The sequence below is a fragment of the Dioscorea cayenensis genome, unplaced genomic scaffold, assembly GCF_009730915.1.
Source record: "Dioscorea cayenensis subsp. rotundata cultivar TDr96_F1 unplaced genomic scaffold, TDr96_F1_v2_PseudoChromosome.rev07_lg8_w22 25.fasta BLBR01000423.1, whole genome shotgun sequence".
Taxonomy (NCBI): domain Eukaryota; kingdom Viridiplantae; phylum Streptophyta; class Magnoliopsida; order Dioscoreales; family Dioscoreaceae; genus Dioscorea; species Dioscorea cayenensis.
The window spans coordinates 6,630-20,821 of NW_024086814.1; the positions used below are offsets into that span (position 1 = coordinate 6,630).

General features: G+C 36.7%; 1 pseudogene; it reads left to right on the forward strand.

The window, feature by feature from the left end:
* The first annotated feature begins 11,395 nt into the window (after positions 1-11,395).
* Positions 11,396-13,074, forward strand: LOC120254346 (annotated as a pseudogene).
* Positions 13,075-14,192: the final 1,118 nt, after the last annotated feature.

Genomic DNA, 14,192 nt, shown 5'->3' on the forward strand with positions numbered 1-14,192 from the left:
TGTATGATTTGGTGGTGGTATTGGCGTATATCTTTGCATGACGAAATATTCTTATATATGAAATATCGGGCTCTTTAGCCCGTAACAAGTTGGGTGTGGTGAATATGAATTACATACGTGGGTCGGATCCGTATTAAAAGCATGACATGACAGTACTAGTACTAACTATTCACATTTGTAGGCGAGTTTTGTCCTTAATAACATGTAGATGCGATAATCGAAGTCTTTTTAATTAATGACTCACCCTTGACCCATTTTAGGTATGTACATGAGCTCTCTGGATGCTCAACATGTATTCGAATTGCCATCTGATAATCATAAAATGATTTTGATGAGTCACCGACGATTATCGAGGCCAGATTGTCTTTATGGGATAATCACGGAAATTGTGCTTTAAGCGCGATAATTTGTGCCAATAATCTTACAAATGCTACATTTATTGTAGGCGAAGTGAAACATGGGACCATGTAGTCGATGCGTCGATTAAAACCATAAAATACCCTATAAAATGGTCCACGATGATGGATGTATTGGTCACTTGAAAGGTCTCCTTTGTATTCTTTCTAAAAATTTAGGAGATTCACTCATAAGCTTGGTTATAGAAGGTCGGTTATTTAGCTTTCCCGTTGAGCGTCACTGAACATGCGTATTCATTATGTGTTAGGATTTTATAATCCTTGATTGGGTGTCAGTGAGAAGCTAGTAATAATCGGGCTGGGCGCAAAATAATAGCATCCGGTTTCAAGTCTTTCATGCCATATTTTAAATACCTCGGGTCTTTAACCTTAGGGTTAATCATATGTGATTAATCACTTTATGCGTGTAGAGTATAATCCTGAGATATCGAGAGCTTATTAGCGCGTGGCGTAAGCCTTGTGTAAATATAAAGATATTCCTTTCTTTCATTATCACGGTCTCTAAATAATATCCATTGGAGCGTATATTTTTAAATCTTAGAAAGGTTCCTCCTAAACTTAGGAATGAGAGAGCATCATAGCTAAGAGGGATGTCCCATTTTGGTAACGTCAATATTGCTTCTCCGGAACCTTATCAGCCTACGACCCTACTATTGTGACTATACATGCCTTTCATTTGAGTAGGGATATAAAATATAGCTATTAATAGAATAGTATGCGTTGTCGCGCAATCGATAATGTCGTTCATCGTGACCATATTCTAACAAAACGTAAAGAAAAGCGTGAATTTAATAAAACTATAAAAGGCGTATTACAAATTAGTCACGTATATGAACCGAACATATCTAAATATGTATGTTTACATTACATTAAAATTATTTGTAGAATTATTCTCGATCGATTCGACCATGGGGTTGTCGGCAGTAGAAATTTGTCTCAATATCTTTTACCTACTCTGCTCAGCGATTTCTTTAGTGCAAAGATGGAGCAAAATGTTTTGTCACGCTAAATTACGGACCAATGACCTTTCGAGCCCGCAGCGATAAGCATGTGTCCTGCTTGTCTCTCGACCCCACGTCTTGTGGCTTTGTTGGCTTTTGTTGATGCACATCAATTTTAGCAGTACTCGCGCTAGTCCGACATTGTCGACTCGTCTGGCTACTGCCGCACTGACCGTAATGGCCTCAGTATCCTGCTCGCGTTTTGAAAGCCAAACCGATCTGCACTGACCACGCCATCTTTCTTTGTCCAAAATTAATTTCTAGCGGTGGTACTTGATCCGGATGGTTTCGAGGATCGATGATTTAGCGTGGCAATAATTCATTGTTTTCGCTTACCAGCAGGAAGACGAGAAATTAATCTCGATGAAATTTTGTGAAATTCTTTTCTCTATATTGTCGTTTGTAATATATAACATTTGTCAGTGCGTGAAATGTCGTAGAATGTCTCGAGCATCATACCTGGTCCATCTTTGCTTTCTCCGTCGAGCGTGAGCATGGCTAAAACACTTTTAAATAGCTCGGAATTATGTCTTACTTGCCACATGAAAAGTCTTGAAACCTGAGGCTTGACCCAGTCATACGTGCTTTGGGCGAGTAGACATTCCTGAGATGCTCAAATCTTTCTTTTCGGGGATAACCACAATTCCCGTGATCTCGATGGTCGAAATATTCATTCTTAGGGCCATCATTCAATATGATGCCTTATAAATATTAAGGCTACGCTTATTATCGTGTACCATCACATATTTCTCAATCAGTGCTCGAGGTTCCTCGGCTTTTCGAAACGGCAGCTGAGCACTCGGCGGCCTCCGGTGATATATAATTGCTTTCTCGAGATTTGATGAGGGCCTCGAATTCTCTGCGATATTTTCTTTATTTCTCTTCAAAATGGCCAATATATAGCGAGCGTAATTAGAATAAACTCCCTACAAAATAAAATATAAATCCTAAATACCTGTTCATTTATATACTGTCTCATATATACAAGTATTGCTCACTATGTCGCAATTATCTGAAGCATCGGGAATGAAATTTTATTTGAAAATGAGATGAGTTTATGAGGGAAGTGGAAGGAAAAGATAAAGGGTGGAGAGTAAAGGCGATGGAGAAGAGAAAAAGGACCGACGGAGAAGAGAAAAGAGATCGGAGGTTCATGCGGTGAGCTTTTACTTGACTGTCAACCATTGCCGAGATCGGAGGTTCGCCATGGCAAACTTGGGGAAGATCATACCAGATGATTTGACTGATGGAAAAACTCACCGTAATATTATTATTATTGTTTTTCATGTTTATTTTAGATGTACTTATATGTGTTAGCTTAGTGGTTTTTGTACTTCCATGTGTTTTATGTATGCTTCTAAGAAAATCCTATGTATGGTTGAGTGAAATCATGTATTAAATAAAATGTATGGTTTTCTAGCAATATTACTTACGCTACTTTGTCGAATCCCTTCCTTCATTCAAGAAATGCTAAAATAGATTCCATATATAAGTATATACATTAGATGAGCCAAAGAAAATTAAAACTATATTGTAAATATTTCACCGAAAACACCTTGATAATTTATGAATATTTTAGTGAATATAAAGAGAATAATAAGAAATGTAAAGTATTTGCCAGTAATGTGCCACCAAAACACCTTTGATACTACTTTTATTTCCTTCCTCTTATCTCTTCTCTCTTCTTCTCTCTCTATAGTACAATATATACAAAATGAGTAGGGATATTTATAAGGCTACGAAGAGTTGAAATGAATGGTCAGGATCGATCTGATTCGACGGTTCAAAATACCCTGGTAGTTGGAATAGTAACAGTACTGGCTGATGATACAGGAGTGGTATTGTTAAAGTAGTATCCATTTATAGCACTCACAAGAATCTTGTCTCCTTGTTCTTTTGGTTTGCAGTGAATCATTGTTTTATTTTGACGCTTTACCAATGTTTTTAAACCATACGATCGGACCGCCGTTGTCTCGACACTCGGGAACCTAGCCCCATAGCCCTGGTCCGGTTTTTAGACTAATTATCGATCGCTGTTTTTGAACCAGCTTATTAGGCTGTAGGCTTTTAAAGTGCTTTGCGGAAGCTTATCTTTTATCATTCTCTCTATTTGAACAAGGATAACCATCGTGAAACCCATCTTGCTCGCCACACAGAATTTGTTGATAGTTCCACTCAAGGCTTTCAATGAGAGATTTGTCTCCCATCCGTCCTCCAAGTAGGTGTTTACTTTTGTCAGCGTCTACGCTGTGGAATCTGAATCCATGCCAAACAAAGATAGAAAAGACAATACTATTTGAATTCATATTCATTCCTATAATAAGAGTCACGAAACATACCTACTAACTACGTGTAAACAAATCACATATACATATATATTTAAATAGAACAATAAGTTAATCGCTATGTAACAAATCATTCCTATGCATATATAGTCTTTTGCACAAGTCATGTCTATCATTTTCTTCAAATCCAGCAACATAGTCTCATCCAAAACATACTTTTCCATTGAATTATTTAATTAATTTAAGAAGTAATAGATATACCAATTTAGACAAACCACACCAACTAAACTCAATGAAAAACAGTAATGTAAAACACTACACATGATTACATAAACAAAACAAAATTACGTGAAGTATCAAATAAAAGTAACACACGCTACATATAAAATAAAAGTTTGATAAGCAACAATACATTGCATAGTATCAACATACAAATTAACTCACCTCTACATGTCAAACATATTTATAGCCATGTCATGCCTAAACCGAGTCCACTTTATCCATCGGATTAATGACCGCAATGTTGTTGGTCTCATTTTTGCATGTCCTCTTCTAGAGTTAAATTTTAAGTTTATTTATCTAGGATCTTCTGCCATCTCTCTTTTCTAATAAAGGTAACAAAACGCTATTAATGATTCACCGTTGGGAACAATATTATAAAACTTGGAATTGATAGAATTTTTCCAACGACTTTAGGAGACCGAATGTTATCTCGATTACATTCCTAGCGCGTGTTTCATGTTAAAAACCCTCGTGTCATGTGTTAACATCCATCATTCCGAGAACTCATGGTATAGTTGTCCTCGAAAAGTGTAAGAAAACGAGGCAATTTGCATATCTAGCATCCATGGGTAGTAAAACCTAACAACTAAAGATTTCTTAGTGTTAAATGATGTCTGGGGTAGATTTCTGTTGAGATTTTGAAACCAACTGCAGGAGAATTAATTTTACCATTGGGAACCTTTAATCTATTGCTAGCTTTTGTTATAAGATCTCTAAGAAACGCCATCATGAGATGAGCCTCCTCGTACCAAGAAGACGTATATAAATTGCATGTCTTGATTTAGCTAAATAAGAACATTAGTAGTGATTTTTAGATTTCTTAATCTATTCTTGGTCGATCAACTTTAGGAACATTCACTCTTGTAAGGAGTCCTATCTAATGCTCCAAGACACTTCTACATTAAATAAAAGATGAACCTTATTTGCAAAACAACCACAATAAATACAAAAATTAAAAAGAACAAAAATATAAAAACGTAAGGAAATTGAAATGTATCGACAAACCACTTCCCATGTGAAAGTCGGGCTGAATTTTTAGGGATTGGTCTCGCTTTCTTGAGGAGGACGCCATGACAAAGAAAAACTAACCTCAAAATCTGCATGGAAAATGTCTACTAACTGCTTCTCCGCACTGCATTTAAATCAAACTTCTTAATTCATCCTCACATGCATGTGCCATGACATTCAAGAACATATCGCAATTATCTTCCAATCATAACATATGCTCCTCAGTAGCCCACCGATCGGGTTAGCAGTTGGCATAGTCTAATGAAAACTGAGCACGATCCACAGGCGCATTATCAATGCACGGAATACCACTACTGTGAAACCACCTCTATGGTAGGTAGTCATATTGCTCTGCGCACGCCTTCAATGGATGAAGCGACTCCGGCCTCGTTCAATCCGCTATTTCTAAGAGTGCGCTGCTTTATTACTCATGCAATGATTATGATGTTTACTACTAAGAGGGAAAGTGTCATGCACGTGACGAGAAATGTAGTTCTTCAAATTCATCCATATTGTCACGTCCATCTCAATATAGGAATTAAAAGCATGCTAATTTTGAGCACATAACAGGGTCAAGTATCTCTATATATACATATGTAATTTCTATTGGTAGTTATTAAACAGACTTAAGCATACATGTATTTAGGCCTTTTGTCTATACCTCTACTCTTTATCTCCTCAAAAGGACAACAACTAGAAGATACAGCAAATATAATAACTAAACATACTCTTTTTCTTCAAGAAAATTATTGTGCGCTTTGCTAAAAGTAACCAAAGATACAAAACAAATAGAAAAGACACTCATACCCATTATATTGAATACAAAGAAGTACATGCGCCAAACTTTCTCCCTTTGAATATGCCACGCCAACACATTAAGAGGAAAACATGTGGGTAGAAGCATGGCTCTGGAAAGCAATTTCGAACCCCATCATGATCAGCACCATTTATGTATCACTTGACTAACAAGCCAAAAATTAATTAGTAATCATCATCTAACCTTACTTGCATACTAAGTGCTCTGTAACTTTCATTTCTTTCGTACGAGCAGCGTAACTTCAAAAGAAGTGTAAGATGGAAATAAATATTACCAAATAGTTAAGGAATATTTATTTAGTTATATACACACACTCAATTAAATCTCACTAGCAAGCACTTTTGACGACCAAAATAAGATAAATTAATAATCATGCAAGTTCTGGATGTTTGTACTAATTGAAGCCGCGGAAATGCCAAATGAGTAGTTTGTTATTTTCTCTCTGATAAGTTTGTTACACTCCAGCGTGACAATCCCCATATAGCAAATGATACCGAAATGAGATATGGTATCTTTTGGCCAGTACTCCTCCATCTTCTCGCTGCCCTCTATCTCTCTTCATCTTGGCATTTCCTCTTCCTTCTCAATCCCATCTTTCTTTTCCAAACTCCATCGCCTCTTCTTTTTCTCCTCTTCCTCCTGTGATTCTTCCTCCCATCTTTGAATCCATTCCCACCTTTTGGCCCTTGATTCTCCAAACACTCGAGAAGATGAAAAGAGAGAGAAGGGAGGCAGAGAAGAGGACGATGGGTTTCTGTGTGAGTGTGGACTGCAGATGGCGAGTCCAAGATCCAAACTCATCAAGAACCATGCATAAAATAGATAATCAAGTGATGTAACCAAAAAGAAAGAGAACAAAATCTGCCTTTATATTGCTTTCCTCGGGAGAAGAATTCCACCACTAGTCTTTAATGCGGGCAGCGAGGGCATTTCTGATTTGATTTGGACGCACGCGTAGATTTATGAGGCAAGAGGGAAAGCAGCAATTACAGGCTACATAATTTTTATATATATACGAAAAAGATGTAATTTTTGATAGAGGGTATATTTGTAATTTTGTTATCAAGATTTAGCATCTCGCATTGTTTTGTCGGTTCTGTGCCGACGAAACCCCTCTTTACAAACCCGTCTCACTTCCTTTGGTAGCATACCCACATAGGTATACACTCAAAAGTGAGAGCGGATCCCCATGCCTGTAGTGAAGCACTACCTTTATCCAAACGAATGGTTGATGTTCTTTGCTCATGGCATAAAATATTAAAATGTGGGCACTTTGTGTGCAGATTGTTCAGTGATATGGCAAGCGCCACCCACTGATTATTATATTTATATACCTCCTTGTGCCTCTCTCTCTCTCTCTCTCTCTCTCTCTCTCTCTCTCTCTCTCTCTCTCTCTATCTCTCTTTGAAATTTAATGTACATCAGAACCAAATTGTTATTTTTATAAATCACTCCACTCGGATTATTTTTATTTCTTTTTATAAACCTTGTGCCCTCCTCCTCTCCTGAAATTTATCAAAAATTAAGAACCAATTGTTATTTATATATATATATATATATATTAAATAGACAAATTGTTCAAGTGTATACAACTTAATCCCTCAATATATTTGCAGGTTTTTAGCTCTTTACATGAGTTGAGCGGTGATAAGAATATTCTACACACACCTTTTTGTGCCCATAAACACAGCGCACAACATATTTTGTAAACTAATTTTTAATCACAACATATAAGCTTAATAAAAGTTTCCAAGATTATTAGAGGGTATACATGCAATTCTCTCAAATATAAACAATTAGATCTTATATATTCTTTCGATATTCCACCAATGTACATCAGCAGTAAGCGAGTTAAGAGGCGAGTGAAGTACACTGCGTCCAGTGTGAAATAAAAAGTAGTAGATGTAGCTAAGCGGCAAGAACAGACATATCCACGCTATACGTATCGGTGGGATTCGGATGGATGATGCAAAACTCCTTTGTGCAAGCCTGCGCCGATCGCCAGCATGCCATTTCTCACGATGACTGGCCCCATGCAGTCTGACTTCTATGGCTGATCAACAACCTTAGCTCCTATGTACATAACAACATCAAGAGCTACACTACAGTGAAGGCTTGCTAAGGTAGTGATCCTCACCAAGAATCGCTCTGTCGCCATCATCTTCCATCTAAGGCCCCATCTAGAAAGCCCTATCTAGGAGATGAGGTGAAGAAGAACTTCACGGTAGATGCTTGACGATGGTGATGACCCCTTACACACGTGTAGCAAAATGTTCATAAGCCCCGTACGAATCTCGAGGCATGCTTCTGAAGTTCACTACTTCAAGGAGGTAGATGATCTTATAAAATCTCATACAAATATATATATATATATATATATAAACATAAAAGTTCTAGTTTGGTTTAATCCATGCAAAATGCCATAGATCTTCATCTTAATGAGGTAGATGAAACTTTATGCAAAATATATAAGATGTATTCCGTTGTACACTCTATGCCCATGCCATAAATCATTCATAACAATAGTCTCTCGTCGGGAACCCCGTCCCTTTGTATGATGTGCTTTTAAGTCATGCACATAAACAAGAGTATATGCGATGTTTTTCATTTCCCTCCTCTCGTGAACGCCATTACCAGAGAAAAGCTAAGGATGATAAGGACTGTGATAAGATGAAAATGAGGACAATGTGGTGGTGACGAGAGATGGCTTTACGCCGCTCGCTAGCCGTAGCTGAATCCAAAATATCAACCAGCGCTCATCGAAGTCCAATGACATCCCTCTCTGGCCACGATTACTTGATCCATGGCAAGCAAGATGATGCTCATAACTCTAGCACAAATCTCGAGACATGCCTTAAGAGTTTCATGAAGTTCAAAGAGGTAGATGCTCATATGAATTCCATGCAGAAAGAGAAGAAAAAGGTTTCTTAGTATCATAGAGAAGGAAATCTTTGGTTTAGAGAGAGAGAAGAAAAATGAATGAAAAATATAGTTAAATTATGAGATTCATTTACTGGCTAAGGGCATTTATGTAAATTTGCGTGCCGGAAGACCTTTTAAACTTTTTAAACACTTTCTGAGCTAATGGACCCTTATTTCGAGTGCCATCGACTTCCCAGAGCGATGTAAAAATTTCAAAACCCCTTAAAACTCTCTTTTACCTCATGGACCCTGCTTTTCGAGTCAATTAACTCTTTTTAGGAATGATGATAAAAATTCAAAAAACTTTTAAAACTCTCTTTGAGCTCATGGACCATGCTTTGAGCGCCATTGACTCTCTTAGGAATGATTCATTCCAAGACCTCTTTAGAAACTCTCTCGAGCTTATGGAATTGCTTGAGGCCATTAACTTTAAGGAGTGATGAAAGAATTTCAAGATCTCTAAAAAGAAAAGCATTTTAAAAACACAAAAAAATAAAATAATAATAATAATAAAAATGAAGCAACAAAAAGAATTTAGTAGTCTCAAAACTACGTGAAGTCAAAGACGCAAAGAGTTTCATGCGTTAAGCTTTACAAAAACTCAAAGTAACTCGATATCGAACTCAAGAGTAGTAAGACATCAAAAGTCGAAGACTTAAAGAATTTCATAAGTCAAGACCTGGAAGAAAATTAAAAAAAAATCAACACTTTCTTCCATTAGAGAATCCATGACTTGAAATCCAAAAATCAAATCCAAGATGCAAACTTAAAAATGTCCAAGACCCAAGTTTCAAACAAATCAACAAATGAGCTCAACAACCCTCAAGACTAAAACATTGAAGAGTTCAAAAAGTTGCAAAAAGTTTCACAAGCATAAAAAGTCGAGCTTTTTCAAAAGAAAAATCATTCAGCTTAGTGATTCTGAGAGAATCCACAACTTGAGATCCAAATCAAATTTACTAATGAAGTTTAACAACCCTCAAAGCTAAAAGCTTTGAAGAGTTCACTAAGTTGTAAAAAGCTTCACAAGCATGAGAGCCGGCTTATGAAAAGTTTAAATCAAGTTCCAAATCAAATCAAAGAATGCAAATTCAAATGTCCAAGTTCCAAGTTTCAAAAAATCGACAGATGAGTTCAACAGCTCAACAACCTCAAGGATAAAGCGCTGAGAGTTCATAAGTCATAAAAACTTCACAAGCACGAAAGTCAAGTTTATGAAAGGTCAAATCAAGTTCTTAAATCAAGTCCAAGATGCAAATTCAAATATCCAAGACACAAAGTTCACAAGTTTCTAAATCATGCTCAAGATAATTTAAACGAATTAACAAGTGAGCTCAACAACCCTCAAGGCTAAAAGCGCTGAAGATTTTACAAGTTGCAAAAAGTTTCGCAAGCCTAAAGGCCGAAGTCTATGAAAAATTAAATCTAGTTCTAAATCAAGTCCAAGATGTAAATTCAAATATCTATTAATACATAACTTCACAAGTTTCTAAATCATGTTCAAGATGCATATTTTAACTCGCTGACGTAAGACCAAAAAGTCAACAAAAGTCAAGACATCGCTTTTTCAATCGAAATAGTCTGGAAAGTGATGAAATGCTACAATCATCGTCGATTAAGATGATCAAATTCCAAACTTTTTGAACTTTCAATGAAGTCTTTGAATTCATGTTTATTGAAATAAATAAAATTTATTTGTCAAAAATTTGTTTCCCTTTGTTCACACTTATTTTTCTACACTGAGGTTCCCGCTAATAACGTCCAGGTAATTAACATTAGGGCCTTCCCCTAATGAAAGCTCATGAAAGACAATCCTCTGAAGTTTCACAAAATATTAAAATTTGATTTGTGATCCATAATTCTTAACCGGTCAATCTTCATTAAAAGGCCGAGTGAGAAAAAAAAGGAGCCCACAAAAATATTAATTTAAAAACGGTATAATACCCTGGATAGTCTCTCTATTATTTCGAAATGACCCTTTTAGTCCTTTTTATTATTGCACTTAGGAGGTCCTTGTATTATTCAATTTGGGAAAAAGCAATTCCTCCATCTAATTGTCGTCCCCTTTTTTTCCCGTCTCCGCCGCTTAATGTGGCATTAATTTGGAATAAAAAATAATCAAATATTATAAAAATTCAAAACCGAAGCAGTTTCATCAGGATTCTATACATAATAATAAAGAACAAATCCATCGGTCTTCCACATGAAACAAAAGCAAAGCACCAACATGTAAAACTTTGATCTTTGAACTCAATGGTACCAAAACAAAGAAAAAGAAGAAAGAAAAGAAGGCAAAAGGAGCCACATAGGTTCTTTGTCTCTTATTTTGCACGCCAGAGATCACCGGAAAGAGTTGCAACACTCTAAAAGCATCATCACTTGCCTGTCTTTTGCTATGAGCAATACTGTTCACTTGCTTGACTGAAGAGATGGTGGCGACAGCGTCGGAGAAATAGATAGCCGGAGATTGAGGAACATGTGGCCCTGCCTAGCTAGGAATCTCGTCGGCAAGGTCCTCCACCTGAGCTAAAAAACTAAGCTTTATAAGAATCCAAAGAAAAAAAAGAGCTAACTAGAGATCAAAGGAAAAATGTGGGATTTTTATGAAGGACCTGGAAGTGGGCGGCGGTGGCCTCGGCAACGGCCTTGGCGGCATCATCGTCGATGAGCAAGTCCTCAACTTTTCAGCCCGGCCAGCAGGGTCTTAATGAGATAATCGGAGAAGTTGCTAGTGCTTGTAGTATTAGTGTGTTTTGCACGACTGGTCAGAGGAGGAGTTTGGAACAGGGAAGAAGGTCGAATGCCGTTGAGGAAGAAACAGGAGTGGTTCTCGGTGAGATGGTTGTTGGTGTGAATTGCGGCGTCACAGTCTCGGCAGATGAATAAGAAGTGGGGTTGATGGTTGTCCATCATTGATGCTCTTGAGCTTGAAGATGAAGGGATAATTGAATTTTTTTATAATATTTTTATTTTATTTTTATAGCAAATTAATGCCACGTTAGTGGCGAGAGACGAAAAAGGAGACGGCAGTTAGACTTTTGGAGGGACCTGCTTTTTCCCAAACTAAATAATCATACGACCTCCTCAAGGGCAAAAAATAATAGAGAGACTAGAGGGCTATTTCGAAATAATAGAGGGATTATTCAGGGTATTATACCTTTAAAAAAATAAATAAAAAGAAAAAATAGATAATAGTTTATTATTTTTATAATTTTTTACTTGATTTTTATCAAATGAACATTATCACATAAACAATAATACCATTAATTCTCATATTGAACATTTAGGATGCAACTCCCTCTTAAATTATGGTTAAAAATTTAATATGTCTAAACGATGACTTATTCATATATATATATATATATATATATATATATTAGTTTAAAGATATATAAGTAATTTTTATTTTTGCATGAAGACACAAGCAAAACCCGCAAAATAGATTTTTAATAAACTTTTTTATCTTATCATTGTTTTGCTTTTTCTTTACTTTTTTATTTTTTTAATAAATGAGTAATATATCTATATATATAACCCCTCAAATAAAAATCACAAACTTTATAATAATAATAATAATAGTAATAATAATAACCACACAAATAAACATATATGCAATGTTATTCAATAAAAATCAGTAGACTACCGCTTCCCCACCGACTTTCTCACCACCACCACCCAAAAACAACATGCAATAACATCAACTAAGAACTGCCTAGCACCTCCACCTCCCCCACTTTTCCATCTCCCTCAACTTCTCCATTAATGGTTAAACCTCTACCTCTCCTCCTCCTCCTCCTCCTCACCATCAACACCACCACTTCATCATCATCATCATCATCATCATCATCATCATCATCATCATCAGAGAAACTCAAAAAGAGTGAAAAAAACAAAAAGCTAACACACTTCACAGAGTACTGGCATGACATAGTGAGCGGCTCCCAACCCATCCGGTGCCATGGTGGCCCAAGCTCCGACCACCAACACCTCCACCACCTCCTTCGGCCTCGTTCGCATCATTGACAACCCTCTCACCAAAGGCCCAACCATGTCCTCCGATCTCCCTCGGCCGTGCTCAGGGCTTCTACGCTTTCACTTCTTTTGGAGTCTGTTGGCCTTTTCATGGCCATGAACTTTATCTTCACTTCCGGCAAGTATAACGGCAGCACTGTCACCATTCTTGGCCGGGATGAGATCTTCACTGACGTCCGAGAGATGCCGGTCATCGGCGGCAGTGGCCTTTTCCGGTGGGCTCAGGGGTATGCTCAGGCCAGGACTAGCATAGTCAATATGACTACTCATGATGCTGTTGTTAGTATGATGTGCATGTAATGCATTACTAATTAATTATTTCATCTTTATCAATTTCTTTTTTTATTTATAGGCATATTTCTATGTTAGAATCTCAAAACCAAAAACCTTATTATGCAAATTTAATCTTTAATTTTTATTGACTAAAAGAAAATAAAATTTATCCTCCATATTGTTTTGGGAGACGTACATCAAGGAACATATATTCTTCATGGAAGTGAAGGGGCAGCTTGCTTCATTTACAAGACGAATTATATCCCTCTTAATATTTTTGCATATTGTTCCAATGCTACTCATTAATTAATGAATACCATAAGACCAGTGCAATCCACACACACACACACACAGAGACAGATTTATTGGTTTGCATTCCTGTTTACAGCCATACTGTATAAAAAAAGCAGAGACTTATGAGTACAGATAAGCAGCTTAGGGACCAGTAATTGGTCCTGGTGAAGGAGGAGGTGGTGGGGGGCTGTAAGGTCTAAGCGCTTCCAAAGAACGCCTGTATGCATAAATCTGGGATCCACCTACGAGCAGAAAGTAAAACCAATGCTTGTTTTTATGCTTTTGCTTACAAAATTAAATTTATCATCAAAAAGATTAGCATGCATATGTCTCTTGATGTTGATTGAACAGAGAGTGTATTACCTTGAGTACCTGTATATGCTGTTGATAAGAACACTGTGATGACTATGATGAACACCAAGATCTTACTTGCAGATGCCATTTCTTGTCTTGCTTTCAAGGTTTGGAACATTTGCTATATTATAAATACTCTGTTCTCTAACTAACTGAGCATTCATGAGCACTTAAGAGGAAATTTCCTTGTTCAGAGTCATCTTGGATTGAGTCTACATGTTTCATTAAACAATTAATTTGATCAGACCTTTTATTTCCACACTCTGTACCTGGGGGGAAATTTCTAACATTGTTTATAGTCATCTTCCTTTAGGTACACGTCTTAGTGGATTTTAACAATCTTGTTTACTAATTGACATTCACATCTACCTCTTATTGCAAGATTGCCATTTTTCTGCATTATATACAATAGTCTTTGAAATAATTATCTCATTGAATTAATTTGGCAAGGTGGTGGGAAGTTTCTAACATTGTTTGTATAGTCATCTTTCATTATGAACACGTCTCA